At 32.4% G+C, this 16410-nt stretch overlaps 1 protein-coding gene across 1 annotated transcript in view; it reads right to left on the reverse strand.

Moving 5' to 3' along the window:
- Positions 1–16410, reverse strand: part of LOC129745119 (histone-lysine N-methyltransferase MECOM-like) — a 207817-nt gene that overhangs the window by 123769 nt on the left and 67638 nt on the right. The window contains exon 3 of the mRNA XM_055737967.1: positions 3476–3745. The gene's annotated coding sequence lies outside the window, so the exon portion shown is untranslated. The remainder of the gene's footprint in view (positions 1–3475; positions 3746–16410) is intronic.

A 16410-nucleotide genomic window follows, 5' to 3' on the forward strand; every position in this document is an offset into this window, starting at 1 on the left:
GCGATCAGTGATGTCATCTTTCCAGATTTTGTTTGGATCTTCCAGACTTTTTGGACTTTTGCCAGACATTTTTCAGGTTTCCAGACTTCCAGACTTTTGACAATTCTCCCAGACAATTCCAGAGTTTTGGGTTTGGACGTCATGGTGAAATACGGCAGGAAATGATTAGAATTTATGAATTATGAATTCATATGTGTTAAAAACCTTTTAATATTGGCAAATGCTTTGAAGATGTATGTTAAATTGAGACTAAGACATAACTGACTGATATGGTGACAGAAAAATAGTATTGCAACATTGAGTTCTGGGGACCAACAAAATTAAGGTCGCCACCTTAAAAGCTAAGGTGTCCAGGTTTTCTCACATTTACAGACATTTTTTAAAAATCTTCAAGACTTTTCTGAAAAAATAGTTGACAACCCTGAGCGCAATCCCGGAGGCTGTACACGACGATGCTGACGAAGTTTGACTGCGTGATAATGGACGACGAAACCTACGTCAAAGCCGACTACAAGCAGCTTCCGGGACAGGAGTTTTATACGACAAAAGGAAGGGGAAAGGTAGCAGATATTTTCAAGCACATGAAACTGTCAAAGTTCGTGAAGGCAAGCCATCTATACCTGTGGCTTGAAAAGCAGCATTTTCATTGCTTCCGGGACTGTCAACCAAGAAATTTACGTGAAAGAGTGTTTGAATAAACGTCTGCTGCCTTTCCTGAAGAAACACGGTTGTTCCGTACTGTTTGGCCGGATTTGGCATCTTGCCATTGCGGTAAAAAGGCCATGGAGTGGTACGCCGCCAACAACGTGCAGGTGGTGCCCAAGGACAAGAACCCTCCCAACACGCTAGAGCTCCGCCCAATTGAGAAATACTGGGCTATTGTCAAGAGGAACCTAAAGAAGGACGAGCAGCGGTTCAAGGCAAACTGGCTTTCTGCGGCGACGAAGGTGGACAATGTGGCTGTACAAAATTTGATGGCAGGGGTTAAACGTAAGGCCCGGCAATTCGGATAAGGAAAAGCGGAAGCCTAACTGAAGATTTTTCCTGAATTATATACTGATTAAACTTGAAAAAAAAATTTAATTTGATTTTTTAAATAAACGATTTCACCGATTTACACGCGTTTTACCTTGACCAAATTTTGACCGTGTCACCCTTTACTTTCAAGTATCACTGTTTGTTTGAATTCATTGTTTGAAATTTAGCACTTGAAGCAAGTTTGTAGGAAATAGCGTCAAAATTTTTAAATATTTTTTTCATTATGCAACCTGAGAAATGTATTACGAAACTTTAACAGCGATTTTCTTGAAACATTCGTGGCTCAGACGGTCTGTTCTGACTGAACTGACTTTAGCTTTGTTTTTTTTTTCTCAGTTCTCTTTGTGTGTGTTTGGAGACATCTGGAGGCCCAGCAAAAACGAAAATTTATTTCAAAAAGGTCTTTCGAATTTCCACACAAGTTCCGTGGGCTGGCTTGTACGTCCGTTCTCTTTGGTAAAACATCATATGATGATGAAAACTTTTTCGAAAGTGCTTATTCTGGGTGAAAGATCTCACAAAAATTTATCTTATTTTTGACAGTGAAATTATTTTTTCGGCTATAGAATCCCGATTTGTCAAAGAATTCTCAATTTAGTCCTTCAAATATTTTCTCATTAACCCAATGTGCCGCATCATCCGAACTGTTATGATGATTTTATTCCGCTGGACTACCCCGAATCGAAAAACATAAACATACAGCAGCAGTCCGGGAGATGCAGATAAGTGCAACCGTGAAATGGTTATGGTTGTTGTGAGACCACCCAGTGGGAATGACATCCTCCCGGTAGTCAGCCCATGTGGTTTGTCGCGCTTCTTTACGGGATCTTCGGGACCAACCAGACCAATTTAGCTGGCATGGTATAGGTAGTTGCATGTTTCTTGTGCTTCTGGTAAAATTTGCAACATCTTTCGCCACTTTGCTGATATGCAAGTTGATTTTGAGGCTGAGTAACTGAATTATGAGCTTCTGCACTCGGCGTGATTCGTGAAGATATTGCTACAGTTAGGCTCGTTGTTTTGTTTTTTTGTTGATATCTGGGAAGCTGTTTCAACTTCTGGACCGACTTATTTTTTCGAGTTAAAGTTGACCCACTATTCTCATTAACAAGCCATCATCATAACATAAGTTTTGGACCAAATGTAGGTGAAGGTAAAAACAAACATTGAACTCATTCCCTACACGAGGGCCTATTTGAAGATAATTGACGGTTCTAATGATTCTTAAGGGGTAAATGCCATCAGATTAATTCACCATCGAAATTTCGTTCATTAGGTCATTATAATTGATGACTCTAAGGTCAATGAAGCTTAGAATGTTTATTAGGAGTCGTACTTTCAAAAGTAATGTAGCCATTTACTGTAAATGAGAAATTTTTTCCAACAAGAAGACCATCCAAATTTTGATAAGCAAAAATTGACAACCAACAATGGAACAAAACTTGAGAAATAAAAATCAAAACCCCTCCAATGATGGATGATGGGATGATAGATTTGGACACAGAGATTTGATTTCACTGGTAAGGTTTTCTTTCTTCTGTGTTGCTGTTATTGATTATTTATTATTTTGCCTTAGTACGCTTCAAAACTTTGATGCCTGTTCGATGCGGAGGCGATCCAGTTTCTGGCTTGTCCGGCGGTATTTCTAAACCCGAAACCTCTCTAGTTGACCAAGTAGAAACAGATCGAGGCAAAACAAGACAAATGAGACCGACTAAAAAAAAATCACCCAAATCGAAGGTCGATTGATTATTACTTTATTAGAGGGTTTGAGGGAAGGGGATTTTAAAAAAAAAAAGATGGATCGAAAAGACAAAGCAGATTTGTCCAGCGCTAAGATGACAGTGATGTGTCCGGGGTCCGAGATTTGATATGTTGTGTTCGCCCGATTTTTGAAAGCTGTTTGGAAGATTTAATTAATAAGAGTTCATGTTTGTGGTCACATCTCGAATGGGAAAAGATGGTTTCTGTGAGCGGAAGATTTGTGGATCCCAGTGGGGAGGGCAAGCATCTCCTCGAATGACGGCTGCTCATCTATTGGCTCTTGACATCATACATCGACGATGTTCGGCCGAATGTGAGAACGAAACTGTTGCGGGAAACGTCTTTCGTCTCTAATGTGATTAGTGAACCAAATACTAACTAGTTGCGGTGTTGGATTTATGAGGAAACCATAGTTGGGGACCAGTTTTAAGCCGGACAACGTCTTCGTGGGACCATCCGTTTGGTCTGATTTGGATGGATCACCAAAACGGGATTAGTTCGACCGAATTCGAAAGAGCACAGAAATTTGAATTTTTGATTAACTTCCCAAGTTTCACCAAATTGAATCAGTTCAACATCTAAAACTGACTCCACAATAAAGAGTTCGTTTTGGGGTTTGTTTGAAATGTTTTCCCCCTTAAAAGTTTTCAAATACGCAAGTGATATCAATTACCTTTTTTTTCAACTGATGACTAGTCTAGCGTTGCCTTCTAAGTTTGTGGTTTGTTAGCTCTGGTTTGCTACCTCTCGGGTCTCGGTTCAAGGAATCGGACGACAACGACGATGCTGATGATTTCTGATGTGGAAGATGTTCCCTTGCTGCGTTTGTCTGGACTGGATTCGGGATTTCGATGGCTTCTTTACAGTGCAATGAGTGAGCTTAGGGTTTCGATGTTCTTTTGCCAAAAATTTGCTGAAGATTTTACGGTGACATTGGTGGATTCTGAAAAATGAAAAAAAAAGGAATGAATTATTTGATTTTCAGGCCTCAAAAATAACTTAAGGAAACTTAAAATGAATAACAAATACGAGTGTTTTAAGATTGTTTTGAAGGCATGAATTTAACGTTTTAGAAAATAAAACTACACAGGGGAACACCATTTTTGAAACCAATGTTTTAATAATTTATTTTGGAAGATTTTGGCGTTCTGAATTAAAAAAATGTCGGATTTTGCTTATCACCTCTAGTTTTGGAAATATGAGGTGTGGAAATTTTTTAAATAGGTATGTTTTGGGAGAAAACGCTCTTTGATTTCTGATAAGCTGCGAAACCAACATGAAAAGTAATAGCTGATTTAAAATCTTAAAATTTAAAACATGTTTAATCTTCCTTAAAATTTCTTCACAATTCGCTTTTCTTGCAAATTTTGAAAAAATTCACAAAATCAGAACTTTAACATTTTTTTTTACTGATTTCCAAATAACTCGCATTGTTCTTAAAAGTTTATGATTGAGTTTAAACCCTGATTTTGAATATATTCGTAATAATCTACGGTTGAGTTAAGAAACTGCACAAATTAATTTAATAAATTTTCAACTATTTTCAAAAGTTATCTCGAAAACTAGAGCTGAAAGAACCTTATAAATGTTTGAAATCAGTGCCTCAAAATTATTCAAATTATCTCTGAAATACTTTGCACTTCGGAAAAATGTGCATTTTGTTGCCTTATATAATTTATGTCTTTTAAAATTTAATTATGCATTTATGTTGATGGACATACCCGGGAGTAAGACAAACAAGGAGTTAAGAAATTAATAAAAACTATCATTTAAATCGAAAGAAAAAAATCAGTTCAGTTCTAATGATAATTCAAAAATCCTTCATGATACAAAACTCCTTTAATCAATTTTTGAAATTTGATTTTAATAAAATATGATAAAAAAGAGGCGCTGATGTGGTCTAGCGTATAGGCTGGCACGAGTCTGGTAACTAAGGCGTACTGATTTCGATTCCCGATATCGATAAGAAAACTTTTGGGTTCGAATCCCATAAGTTGCCGACATGTAAGATGTGTTTTATTGTATAAGTAACTAAATGTTAAAAATGTTTTGGTGTGAAATGTCCTCCAATGAAGTTGGTCTAGTGATTTGACGTCATCGACTGTTTTTCGATTTTTTCGAAATATGATATTTCTTTACCAAATTTCAGCCATTACATATTTCGTGCGCCTTTGACTGGTTTACTGATGGACATGAGTATTCTGCATAAGTTCAAAATAACTCTTAAACTCTTAATAGCAGAAACGAAGTTCAGATGATTGATAGCAGATTTTTTCACCTATAATATGCGAAAGGAGATTTTGAAATAAAGTTATGCAGTTCGAGATATTTGAATCCAAGTAAAAGTACCTTTTATTTATTCTTTCAATATTTCATATATCGAGCATGTTCCATGTTCCAGATTTTTTGTATTTTATTTTCGGATTCAGCGCCCGATTGTACATTAAAAATATAGGTCAGTCAAATAACAGTAGTTTTCAACAGTGGTCAATTTATAGTTGGTGATTAATTTACAAAAACAAAAAATATGTGGGTAGATTATGTTGAACGCTTAGGGATACCATACGTACTCTTTTAAGAGCACATGTACTCTTTTTCGATTAATGAATGAGCGTACTCTTCTTTTTGTGAAATTTCACGAAATGTACTCTTTTTTTTTATGAAAGGAATTCAATAACATTTTCTCATATAAATTTACTATTTTTCATGAAGGTTGTATTCTTATAAATACAAGAGATCAAACTTTTAATGCATTCGTTGCAAAATTCTTTAGTATTGCTTCTTTTGTTGAATGTTTAAAAGGATGGCTATCAATGGAAGGAATCACGAGTACATTCACAGTTTCAATCGAGATTTTTCAATCAAAATAAGCGCCTTTGAGTATGCAATGAACTAACGGACACTAGGCAATATGCATAGCAATAACTTGTTTAAATGCAGAGTGCACAAATTAAAAGCGCACCATTCAGCAATTATGTTATTAAAGAATAAAGAAATGGCGCCATTGAAAAATCTCTTTTAAAATGCAGATTTTTGCTATCATAAATGACCTAAAACATCATGGTTTTTTCAATAAATGGCGTTTGTCTTTTCAATTTTGAAAATTTTTCTCAGTGTACTCTTTTTGGCGTTGCAGGATATGGTAACCCTATAAACGCTCTTCATCTAAGAACATGAAATTTTCATTGCTCTTCCCTGCTTTCAGAATTATAAAAAAATTATGGTCAACATTTATCGTTTAACAAAAGTAATCGTCCCATCGAAGCAAATCCCCCTTATTCAATCTGAACAGATCTTAAACACAAAAATCATGATTTTTTTTATCCACCCATTGAAGATTAGAATCGAGTCAAAAACCGTAATGTGTATGTTACCTATTTTTTTTTTTGAAAATTTCAAAGTATAACTTATTAGCCTGGATGAAGGCTGAACTAGGGTTTTTTTTTAATAATTATTTGTGAGTATGTTGTTTTGAAAATAAAAAAAAACACCTTCAGCCTCACTGCAGTTAGAATTTTCATTTGCAATAGGCCAAACTAATGATTATAGATAAAGGTCAAAATAATATTTCTGGCTATTTTATCTACAAACCTGGCGAAATTTGAGCCGTTTTAAAAAAAAATCATCTCAAAATCTAGGCAGTATTCGGGCAAATTTGGTTGAAACAACGAATTTTGAAACAAAAATCAAGAAGAAAACACTATAAACTATTTTTTTCGTCAAAAAACACCAGCAGAGTTTAGGTCGTATTTGGGCCTCCAAAAACCGTTGATAATTATGTTGATTATTTGGGAGAAAAAATAAAAATTTATAAATATAATAATTACTCTTTTTGTTTGTGTTGTTAGACTTTGCAAATAAGAAAAATAAATCCAGGTAAAATCCGGACTTTTCTTAACGAAATTCATGAAATCTGTTCCTGCTGCATCTTTTCTTGATTTTGTATCAAATACCCGGGCAAGTGCGGGTTAAACCGGGCAATCTGGCAAGCTAAGAAACATAAAAGAGGTGTTATTTTATCAAAACTTATTCAAAATTAATTAAAAAAAATGTTATTTTTCAAAAAAGTTCTGCTTTTAATGAAAAACTATAAAAACAAAAACATCAATAGAATAACAGTATGTCTGTTTATTAATTTTTCACGATTGGTTATTTGGGCTGTGCTGTTGGAAGTTTAGTTTTTAATTTTTAGCATAATTCAAAAGCTTTTCAGTACGACTTCACAAAATGAGTTTTCTTTAATGCATTACCCATTTTAAGGACTTTATGGCCTAAAGGTCGTTTTCTGAAGTCCATAAAAACAAATCTCAAATGTTTATGAAGCATTTGATAGCAGACATATGAACCATTTCAATGTGGTAGTGTAATGAAAATCGGTTTAGTAGTTTTGATTTATAGACAAACAATAATCAAGTTCTTTATGACCTCAACCGGATAATTGTCAACAATGTCTTTTTTTTTTGCTGGAGACATCTGGTTATCCTCTCCAAAATTCTGAAAACGAAAAATTGTAGAATTCTTGTATCTAGCTTCAACATTTTCTGAGACATCGCGTCGAGAAAGTACAATTCGGGTAAGATATCCCCAAAAACAAAGGAAGGTTCAAGTCATCCGATTAAAATAATGCTTTACTGAGATTGTTTTAGTACTTATTAAACAGAGTTGAAAATAAAGGTCACCCTACTGTACAAGAGATATTTCCCTATCTAACGCACAATTATCAAGAAAAAATCATCAGGCCGTCGTTTCCTTCTTTTTTCAAAGATCAAAATGTAAGGGTAGGTTTTCCGAATTTTCACTAAATGTCATTCTGAAAAACTTTAATTTTTACATATTTTTAACTGAAATCGTTCTCCTTCGTTAGATCTTTTAGAAAATTTATAAATTATCTCAAAGATACAAACTTGAAAAAATAACAATATGGCTCAAAATAAGCAAACAGCTAAGAAGATATAAATACGGAAAAGAGCCGTACATTACAAGAATTTCTTAGAAAATCATTAAAAATTGGCCTTAAAAAGAAAAATAATTTCTTATACAAACTTTCAAATCAAGATGTTCTACGACTTTCGAATATGATCATTTGGAGAAAACGCATCCCATTAGATTCTTGTATCTTCAAATGAAAATTGTCCATCACGTGCAAACATAATAATTTTGTAATTTCATCATTGATTGGCAGGAATGTGCTTTATCGAAAGCAGAATAAATGTATCCTTTTTGACAATTTTTGAGTAACATGACGATTTCAGACTAAGAAAACTAAATAAAAATTAAAAAAATATATGATTAAAATCAAATTTCATGGAGATAAATTTTGTGATAGTTTAAGACTTCAGAACCTTAAAAAAGGTTTTACTCAGAACAATAACTCAATGACTCAAATAAAAATCATAATTTCCAATAGAGATCCGTTAAAAAAATTACAGATGAATTATTTTCGAATACAAAATTAATAATCAAACTAACAATTAGAACCAAAGCAGGAGTTTGCTTAATTTGCAATTCATAGTCCAAATGTATATTCTAATTATCAATAATTATACATTTTTCATAATTCTCATCAGATAAAAAAACAGATAATTTGTTCAAATTGTTCTTCTAAATGTGACAAGAGATACATTTACAGTCCTCAAAACATAAGAGGTAGGGGGCGATGGAGATACTTGATCCCCTTTTTCCTATTTTAATCATTACTTTTTGGAAAAATTTAGCAACTTGCCGTCTTTGGCATTTTCTAGATGAGCTAGAAGTGTTTTCGCGAGACTTAAAAATTTTGATATTTTTTAAGTTACAGGAGACTTGATCCTTTATTCAGGAGGCCCTGACCCTTGGTAAAAATCTAGCAAAATCCAAAGATCAAATATCCGTTGACTAATTTTTGCCATATTAGCTCTTATTTCACAGTTTTTTTGTGTCTGTAAAAGAGATTTCTGAAAGTTTGTCTACTATCTTAAAGTTATTGCATACTTTGAGTTGCAATTTTCTAGTCTTAAGATAAATTCAGTATTTTTGGTCCTTTTTATAAGATAATTACTGGTTAAACATTATTTATTAGACAGTTATTAGTAAATTTATAATGACCAATGATCATGATCCATTCATAAGAAAAATGTATCTTTTTGGGATACTCAATTATACCCATAACACACATTTTAGAAAAGTTCTTCTTAAAAAAATTGAGAGTTTATTATTGCTTTGAAAATGTGGCACTATAGAGTTCATATTATAATCTATCGATTGACATATTGGAATAAATATTTTTATTATGATTTTTTCATGTGAGAAACATTTTAAAGTGATAAAAAAGATGTTCAAATCACATTTTGTTGATTTTTTCAAATAAAGTTCAATAAGTCGAAAATAATTTTTTTTAAATAAATTGAGGGAACAGCATTGGTGTTTTGTTCTATTTGGCACATTTTTCTAGAACATTTGATATTTGTAAGACATTCCTGTTTCGAGATATAGCAAAGGAATCAAGTATCCTCAGGGATCAAGTATCCTCATTCTCCCCTATAGTTAGCAAGGCTGCCGAATTCACAGATTTTTTTTTAATTTCACCGAATTTTAAGTGAATTTTCATCACATATTCTGTCTATGTTGTGTTGTGAGCCTACTTGGTTGAATGATTAAACTGAATCAAAGCAATCGAAAGATTCTTTTTAATTCAACCACGATTCACAATATTCTGTGTTACAGAACACAGGGTTTTAGAAATATTTACAGATCGCACATTTTTTTTAAGTTTTGTACGCATTTCAACAATTATAATATTTATGACAACATAAATTTTGGATATAGGTATAACTTTGTTTTAAAAATTATCATATTGTCAGTTTTAATTGGTTTTCTCAAGTAAAATGTAAAAAAAGCCTAAATTTTCACTACTTAAAAAAAAAAATCATACTTTTTCCATCACAGAAAACCATCAGTTTTTTTTTTTGCAAAAACCCAGATTTTTTTTTCGGCAACATTGAAAGTTAGTCCAAAACTGATTGATGTCAAACAATTTTTAATATCTTAAGCACTTTTTATTGATTTCGTCATATTTTTTAACATAATTTAATGCTAAGAGAAATAAAAAAAATTGAATGGGAAATGAAAATATTGCGTTTATTCTCGAAATTATATTTTTTGTACTTTAATCCTTTTGACTCCAAGGGTCTAATTACAAAACATAGATGTGGACTGCAAATGAGTTTAGTCCATTGAACAAAGATAAGAGTTATAAAAACCATAGAATGGAACTTCAGTTACTGAATAAGCAACACAAGACTTGAAGATCTCAATTAATTGAATCTGGAAAAAGATAAGATAAAATAGGTAGGAATATTCATGATAACAGAATGATTCAATGAAATAAGCAATTCAACTATGAGATCGTTTTAATAATAAAAAAAAAATGAATTGAAACATGATTAGCTGAATAAAGAATATTTTCTTCAGTAGAGAATAACTCTAAACGAAAGTACCTCATTCAGTAGTAAAAAGCTTCAGTTAAATCAGTTAAAAAAGTTACAATTTGGATTTTAAAACTAAGACTGAAATTGGAATAGAAATTCAAAGGAAATACTTAGCATTACCGATTGGTCAGATTTAGTTTAATCAAATTAAATTCAAATGATTAAACTCCTCCCAATAATTCAATAGTGAACGTTATAATCCTTTTAATTTTGCAAGATGATTGTATTAAATTTTGACTTTACAGTTTTTTTAAGTCTAGAAAATATTTCTTAATCACAACCTAATGTTTGATTCCCTGGGCCTTCCTTATTTATTTTAAATATTGTATAATAAATGAGAACGCATTATTATTTATTGTAGGGTAAGCATTACCGATTTGCAGATTTTTTTTCCAGACATGCTCGGGCATTCAAACTTGAATAGATTAGTATGGGAGAGTGGGGAATCATGGGCTGCTTTTTTTCGTTGTTCCATAACTTCCTTATTATAAAAGATAAAATGAAAATAAAAAATGGTATGGATTTCTACATTTTCAAGGTATCATAAGGTATTTTTTAAAAGTTTTAGTAAGTTATTTTTCCCAAATTCTGACTGTTTGAAAAAAAAAACAATATTTTTTGGATTTTGAGAAATGGTGGAGAATTGTGGGCCACCAAATCCAAATTGACCAAATAACAAGCAAAGTTTATGAGTTGATCCAAAACTGTGATTTTCTAATTCATTTCATTATTTTAAAGCAACTTCAGATGATTCCAAAACCTGGCTCGCGAACGTTTTGGCAAAATTTCTTATATAGGTTGAACAAAATAGTTTTCATAACTCTTCATTTGGCATAAGCAAACTTTACAGATAAGAAAAACTTATTTTAAGTTCTGAATGTGTATAAAAACATAAAAATATAGGTGATTCAAGATGTGTGGCCCCCCGATTCCCCACAAGCTATGATTTGCACATTGGTTGCGTTTGCGTGACTTATTGATGTTTCATCAAAAATTCCTTTTCCACGTGAAAGATCATGACAAAACTAAGATCATAAGCGTATGAGCATATTTTTGTTATGCACTTTAGGTTCCCCATCGATGAAATTAATGGGTGTTTTTTTTAATTATGTAAGTAAATTTTTCTAACTTTTTTTAGTTTGATGAATAAGAGAAGCAGATGATGCGTATTTCAGTCAACAACATATAGGAATATATGCTCACGCAAAGCGAAGATGATAAAAGTGGCCCACTCTTCCCTATTATTTTAAAACCAGAAAATTAAAATTAGGCTCAGTCTCTTAAGCGAGCTTTATCTAAAATGTATTTGGTTTTCAGAGTTTGAAAAACGATTTCATTTTTTCTGATGTGTGAGGTAATTTTCCTCAATTTCTTCATGATTTCCTTTTAATAATGACTTAACTCTACTAAGGTTTCTGCCAGATTTTGTGTTAAAAATTTAAAGTAAAACAATCACATTTTGGCAGCTTTTGAATAAAATTGTATTAATCTGTTCAGCTCGTGAAATGCGGGAAAACTTCTCAATGCTTGTACTTGGGACCCCCCTTAACTTATATTTCTCTCTTAGAGGATCCCTTAGCTATTATACTTTTAGTTTCTAATCCAATTTCAATTCCATTATTTTTTTATATCTGTTTCCTGATTGCTAGAACTAGAAGCAGTATGATTAAAGTCATGTAAAAACTTTTTGTTCTTTTTGTTGCCAGGGGCCTTGATATTTAGGCAAATCTGTCAGAAATAAATCAAAATTATTTTTTTACTCCTATGCTGTGAGGTAAAAAACCAATACATCATCAATTGACATTGGATCTTTTAAAATTAACTATTTAAAGTAATTTTCCACTAATTACAGTTCAATGTTCCTTTCATTCATTTGTCAGCATGGAAGCTGCAACCGAACCACAATATTGATTTCAGCCCTACTTCAATGTTTCTGTATAGATGATCGATGAAAACTGAGATGTAAAAACGCATTCGAACACATAATCGCTCCTCGACAAGTGAATTAGACACATCCCGGGAAGTTTCTCTCCTGAAGAAGAAAGAAGCGCTCTGTGTAAGCAAGGCGTAAAAATGTGCTAAACTTGTAGTAATCTTCATAATTGCGGTGGGAAATTTTTGCTCAATGTCCGCCAGCCTGCCAGCCAGTCAGGTGGCGGCAATAAGCAAGGTGTATGTTTGCTAAACGACACAACCCATCCGGGTCCATCTCTGTTTCTTCCCAGAAGCACCTAGCGCCTTTTATCTTCATCTATTGGTACCAAGTTTGAGTTTGTTCAGATAGCTTGTTGCTGCTGAGTTGGGATGATGAAAAAGTACCTTCCTAGTAACTAGAAGTTGGTGTGTGAAAAATTACCTCCGATTCTCCGATATTGGTAAGGTTGGAGCTTCGCATAACATCAGGTGTCTGAAAGAAAAACTACTGAACGGCTATTTACCAGGTTCATTCAGTCTGAGGTGTTTACTTGTCTTATTGGCTCCATTTGTTCAGTGCAGAAGGGGTGGAAATGGATCGAAGAGTTGTTGTTAGTTCGAGTTTTTTTTTGTCTATGAGTCTTTGAAAAAAATCCACATTAAAGTAAAAAAATTTCATTTTTTTGTTCGAAAAAAACGTTTTTATGTCTTTTTTGTAAATTGATTTTCTAGCTTCATTTAAAACAGATTTAGCTGCGACAAAGTATAATCTTGTTTTCTATCTTATGATCTTTCCTCACTTATCGGAGATGATTGTTTCCTGTTTTAAAATTCGCAAAACCGCAATTTGCAGCCGCATACCGTCGCCAACAAACTAAAAACCCATCGAAGAGAGGTGTAGGACGTTGAGATCGTATCCGTACTTACTCGATGGCTGGCAACAAAGAAGTTCCATCAATCAAACGCCCACCACACTGATCAACCTTGAGCAGTGAAGAAGAGACTTTATTTCCAATAAAGCTGCTACTATTTAGCTTCTGGCGTTATGACTGAGGCGCTTGTCTCAGACTTGCAACAAAAAAAAAAAAAAAAAAAAAAAAACTACACCCAAGTGATTCACACCTGGATCCGCGAAATGGTTCCCACGCCTTGACCGGTCGATGTGATGGTTGTGTAATTTAACACCTTTGCTGAACGCGACAGCACCTTAGTTTTTTCTCTCTCAAAAGTCTCAAAGGAAAAGGTTCCAAAAGATTCTCAAGCGCAGGCAAGCGACGAACTCCAAAGTTCCCAGCCCAAGTCATTTGCATAAGCCAGACGACGAACCCAAAATTGTAGGTACACAATTAATCATAAATTAATTCATTAATTCCAGTAGCCGTAGCTTCTGTGAATTTCCTACAGCAGCAACGGCATTCCGCAGTAATAAAATCATTTTCCGCCATGTTTCCGTAAGCAAACATTTCGAGGGAGATCCCCATCTGCTGCTTCTTCAGTCGAGCGCTGGGGTTAAGTTTTTTGTTTATTTGTTTTTATTCCTCGCTCATTTAGGGGCCCTCATTTATGGGGAACATCCCCAGAGAGCATTTCGTACCAACCGATGTTAATGAAGTGTGAGCATATGCTTTTTCTGATGGTTTATCTGACTGACGCCGCCGTCGTTTTTTTTTTTTTTGAAGTCTGCAAATGTTGGCGGCTTCACCTCAAAACAAAAAGAAGAGATGGTTAATAATAAGTTTATTATTTAAACTGTTTGGGGCGCTTCTACTTTGCGGGCGAACTGCAATCACTATTTTAGACGGGCATCGTGGTGAGCCAAAGAGAGAAAAGAAGCTGAGACAGAAGAGGAAACATCAACGGAAATGACACCTTCATAAAATTGTTTCCCCTCGGTTCTTCGAGCTTTTATGCATCTGCAGCGCAAAACCAGAAGCGAATTGAGGGGCACTCTCATATCAGGGGCTTTTAAGATTTGTAAAAATGTGATCTCGTCAAGTGATTTCAATGTAAATAAGCTTCTTATTAAAGGTTAAAAAATTCACGTATTTTACTTTAACCATTTAAGCTAAGATATCGCATCAAGAAGGTTCAACATGGATAAATGATTTCCTCAAAAGAATTTTGAAAATGAAGGTTTTCCCATATTGATCGTTTTATCCAAAAACCTCGAGATATTTTGGCTTCTGAGAAAGAAAAGTTTTAGAAGTTTTCATTTCATTTAATTTTTTTTGTTCCGTAAAATATGGGATTTTCGAGGAAATTTTAATGAAATAATAAAATATAAAAGCCTATTTAATATACTTGACAGTGGATTGTAGTCTTTTATACAAGCTGTTTGGATACATATGTCCCACAACAATATTTAAACGAGCTATAGATTTCTATATCATTAAATTATGGTTAAAAAATTGTTATCGCAGTAAATCGAAAATGAAGCAAAAAATTAAAGATTCTAAATTGTTTATAGGATAAAAGTATATTAAATTATCATAACTTTCATATAAATTACATAGTTTGCTGCTGGTTTTGAATGTCAGGGTCCTTGAATATCCTGTATGATCCTGTTCCTTTGGAAAAAAAAAATTAAATATGCATATCTTATCTTATATATTCTTTATTTTAAATCACAGCGCCTGAAAACCTTAAAATAATTAGAATGAAAACATTAAAGAAAACAAATTAAAAAATTGACCAACCATGTGTTTCAACTAATTCTACAGTTGCTCTGAGAACCTCCAAAGTGAAGGAAGCGAGGATAGAGAAAGAATTATTATGAATTATGAAATTTTGTTTGAATCTCAATTATTCTCATGCAAAACCAACTTGAAACTTTTAAAAGTTATGCTTATGATGCCATTTTTTGTGAATCTGTAAATTCTCCAGAAAAATTATTATTACAAAATGGACAAATTTGATGAAAATGACAAAAATGGAAAAATGGCAAAACTTACCAAATTTTCCATACTTAAACATTTGAGAATTGAAAAAAATCACGAGTTTATTCAAGATTAACACAATTAACAAAAATTGTTTTAAGAAATGAACCGCCAAAGGCTGAAAGTCTCTCTAATAAAGACAAATAAAAAATGCAAAATTTACCAAATTTGAAAGATTGACCGATTTGACAAAATTGCTACAAAAATTTTTATTGACAAAATATACAAAAATGACCAACAACATTTACAAAAAATTGCCGAAACGACAAAATTATCAAAAATAAACAAAATTGAAAAAAATGAAGTTTTGAGAAAATTTGATCAAACTGACGAAATTGGTCAAATTGACAAAATTGACAAAATTGACAAAATTGACAAAATTAACAAAATTGACAAAATTGACAAAATTGACAAAATTGACAAAATTGACAAAATTGACAAAATTGACAAAATTGACAAAATTGACAAAATTGACAAAATTGACAAAATTGACAAAATTGACAAAATTGACAAAATTGACAAAATTGACAAAATTGACAAAATTGACAAAATTGACAAAATTGACAAAATTGACAACATTGACAAAATTGACAAAATTGACAAAATTGACAAAATTGACAAAATTGACAAAATTGACAAAATTGACAAAATTGACAAAATTGACAAAATTGAGAAAATTGAGAAAATTGAGAAAATTGACAAAATTGACAAAATTGACAAAATTGACAAAATTGACAAAATTGACAAAATTGACAAAATTGACAAAATTGACAAAATTGACAAAATTGACAAAATTGACAAAATTGACAAAATTGACAAAATTGACAAAATTGACAAAATTGACAAAATTGACAAAATTGACAAAATTGACAAAATTGACAAAATTGACAAAATTGAAAAAAATAACAAAATTGAAAAAATTGACAAAATTGACAAAATTGACAAAATTGACAAAATTGACAAAATTGACAAAATTGACAAAATTGACAAAATTGACAAAATTGACAAAATTGACAAAATTGACAAAATTGACAAAATTGACAAAATTGACAAAATTGACAAAATTGACAAAATTGACAAAATTGACAAAATTGACAAAATTGACAAAATTGACAAAATTGACAAAATTGACAAAATTGACAAAATTGACAAAATTGACAAAATTGACAAAATTGACAAAATTGACAAAATTGACAAAATTGACAAAATTGACAAAATTGACAAAATTGACAAAATTGACAAAATTGACAAAATTGACAAAATTGACAAAATTGACAAAATTGACAAAATTG

Source organism: Uranotaenia lowii, chromosome 2 (assembly GCF_029784155.1).
Source record: "Uranotaenia lowii strain MFRU-FL chromosome 2, ASM2978415v1, whole genome shotgun sequence".
NCBI classification, from domain to species: domain Eukaryota; kingdom Metazoa; phylum Arthropoda; class Insecta; order Diptera; family Culicidae; genus Uranotaenia; species Uranotaenia lowii.